This window comes from Haliotis cracherodii, unplaced genomic scaffold (genome assembly GCF_022045235.1).
Source record: "Haliotis cracherodii isolate W230 unplaced genomic scaffold, xgHalCrac1.p SCAF_8, whole genome shotgun sequence".
NCBI lineage: Eukaryota > Metazoa > Mollusca > Gastropoda > Lepetellida > Haliotidae > Haliotis > Haliotis cracherodii.
Genome location: NW_027266341.1, coordinates 59480252 through 59483942, shown reverse-complemented (window position 1 = coordinate 59483942; position 3691 = coordinate 59480252).

Sequence of the window (3691 nt, the reverse complement as noted above, 5' to 3'; positions counted from 1 at the left end):
GTCAATGTGACCCTCGTGCATGGGGATGTATTGACGTCGTTGTCGTCGTGCCCTAGCACTTCTGTCACGTGTCGCTGTCGGGGTACACTCCCTTGTGAAACTGATGTTTGATCGGTTACCTTACAGAAGATTCATTGACTTCGCTGTTTAAACCATAACGAGTTGTGTTAGGACATACTCTAATATAACATGGGGTGTATACAGGGCGTCCCCAATTAGAGTCAGGAGGGCGGGGAAATGTGTGTTTACCATTGTTATGATGTACCTTGATAAGCCAGGCGTGCCTCCTTTACAGGACTGCAACAAAGAATATAATTACGAAGGGTCAGTCGTGTTTGTTTAAAGCACTGTGTAAACTGCATAATTATCAAGCCTTCTCGTCTCTCACTAAACTAACTCAGTTTTTCGAGTGCAACACAAAAAGCTTGTCAACCAGTGTTTTGCCTGGAAATCGATAAGAGCTTTTTAACATCTTTGAAACTCGGTCCTTTCTCCTGCCATCGACCCGGCTATGGTTGAGTTGGCTGCTGTCATGGTTGTCAACACAGAAGACATGGTTCTACCACTGACCTCGCCGCGACTGGCAGACCAACCCGTGAGTGCCACACAACAGCGGACCACGTCGCCATGTGTTGAAGACTGACATACAGCTCATCTATAATCTATAACTGGGTCTAATAGTAAACTGTGGGAACAAGGAGACTTTTCCTTGGAATCAATTAATGACGTGAGCACCAGGCGACACCAGTGTATACATATGTATACAATGTGGAGCGTGAATCAAGTCATCACTACGTATACGCCAACATAACGTGTAATCCTTGTATCTGATACGCCTCTCTGTGAACCACATGTAACCAAGTGTTATCACTATACACATCAGGTTTATCATTGAATCTGATACTCCTCTGCGGATGACATGTTTGTTTGTTTGTTTGTGTGTTTGTTTGTTTGTTTGTTGTTTAACGCCGCACTCAGCAATATTCCAGCTATATGACGGCGGTCTGTAAATAATCGCGTCTGGACCAGACAATCCAGTGGTTGAAAGCATGAGCATCCATCCACGCAATTGGGATATGATGACCTGCATCAACTAAGTCTTGGTCTCCCCACCAGATCCCGTTAGCCGCCTCTGAATCAAATGTTACTAAATGTCATCACTATAGGTTGAGAACAAGGATGAAATCTTGATCATCACCAGACAAACGCTGCCAGATGAGCTCATGGAGTCCCTCAAATCAAGATCAAACTCAAACTGACACCGAACAGTCAAACCTCAACTGTTGATCTTGACAGTGGCAAAGAGTCCGATTCAATGTTTGCTAAATTCCAGCTAAACACTGGCTATCAACCATATCAATCTCATTGACCTGTGTTGACATCGTTCCCAGTGCTAAATATGCGCCACAATCAATGGGAGACACACTGGGTGTTCAATCTGCAACAACTTCATGAATTGGCGTCAAACATAATCTGCACCTAGTGTTGTGTGACAAACTACACTTTTCTGACGTTGACGATTTAAATTCCACGTTCTCGTACCAGTCTGAAGATAGAATAGATCTTCAGCAAACCATGCTTGGCGTAACAGGTGACTGTGCTTGTCGTAAGAGGCGACTAACAAGACTCATTAATGTGGATTGATATTTATTTTACATGTCACAAGTCTAACAAGACTCATTCATGACGGTTGGTAGTTCACAAGTTTAATTCAGAAGTTGTTTGATCAAGGTTTACAGCACCCGAGGCCTCAGTAAAGCTTTCAAAAAGTTTCATGGTAGACATGTGGAGGACATTTCCAAATTTGACCTATCAGTGACAAAAATTATGTCCGATGCAATTCCCTATTTTGACTTGTGTCATATGTTCCCATGTTTTTTTTCCAGGTGAACAATTGAATTGCCTATGCATGTGTTTGTGACGGGTGCCACCGGTATGGCAGGACACGCTCACCTTTTCGCGAACACCTGGTATCATTACTATTTGATAGTGATTCATAAACACATGCTCGGAATTGTACAATCGACGCTGCTTTATGCAGAGATTTCTATTGGATATGAAAAGGGGTTTGTCGCTATATTTACAATAATCATTAAGTTGAGTTGATATTTGTTAAACATTTTCACAAGATTCACTAATGAGAGTTGATGTTTACCATAGGTTTCACAATACCAATTAATGTGGGTTGATGCTTATAATATATTTTACAGGACTTTTCAAAGTAAGTTGAAATATCTTTGAAACTTCAAAAGACTCATTACTGTGAATTGATAATTATTATAAATCACACAGAAGTACCTAATATGAGTTGATATTTAACATGACTTTTACAGGACACATTAACGTGAGTTGATATTTAATATACATTTTACAGGACTTATTAATGCCAGTTGAAATATATTTTAAACTTCAAAAGACTCACTAATGTGGGTTGATACATACATATAGTATAAATTTCACAGGATTCATTAGGGTGAGTGAGTTTTAACGTCTCATCGGCAATATTTCCGTCGTGTACAGGACTCATTAATGTGAGCTGATGTTTATTATATACTCTTCAAAAAAAGAAACTTGACACAGACTTTCAAAATGTGATATAATGCGATTGTTTCAAAATAGGACACAGAAACCATAATTGAAACACTGTTTGAAGATCAATGTATACAATGTTCAAAACATTAATCGTGTCACCTAGACAGACACGTACACGATACAGTTAATGTCACAGGGTTACAGAAAATGTCAGTATCGGTTGTGCCCACCACGTGCATCAGTCACCGCTTGACACCGACGACCCATAGATGCAATCAAGTTGTCAATAACACGCTGTTTGATGTGCTGCCATTCATGCTGAAGTGCATCAAGAAGCGCCGGAAGTGTTTGGGGCGGTGGATTCCTTCTGCGAACGCGTCGATCCAACTCGTCCCACAGATGCTCAATCGGGGACAAATCTGGTGACCGGGTTGGCCAAGGTAATGTCTAGATGTTGTTGTGCTGTAAGAAGTCCTGACAAACACGTGCAATATGCGGTCTATCGTTGTCCTGCTGGAACTGTCCGCCATGAACGTTGACGTGAGGAAGAACGTAAGGCTGTAGGATCAAGTCTCTGTAACGCACACCTGTCAATGCACCGGCCACATGCACGAGAGGCGTCCTACCACCGTGATGAATTCCGGCCCATACCATGACACTCCCGCCGCCAATTGGACAACCTGCTGCACACAGTTGGGGGCGTTGCGTTCACCCCGACGTCTGTAGACACGTGCGCGCCCATCAGCACGTGTGAGTAGGAAACGGGACTTGTCAGTAAACAGTACATTTCTCCACCTTGCACGTGCCCATCTAATCCTCTGTTGGCACCAAAGCAGACGGTCCACCAGATGACGTGGGGTCAATACATGACGTCGAACAGGTCTTCGTGCAAAAAGTCCAGCCTCCCTCAGTCTGTTGCGTACCGTTTGATCTGATATTCTGCGTACCCCAGGGATCTGTGTGGTTGTAGACGTGGCTGTGGTAGTGCGGTCTCGGAGGTGTCGCAGCCGGATGTATCGATCTTGTGCTTGGGTTGTCACCCTTGGTCTTCCTGACCTTGGTCTGTCGTCAACTCTGTCGGTGTTGTTGTATCGGGTCCACAGTGCGGAAATTGTCTGTCTGGATACGCCAAAGTGCCTGGCCACTTCTTGCTGAGTTG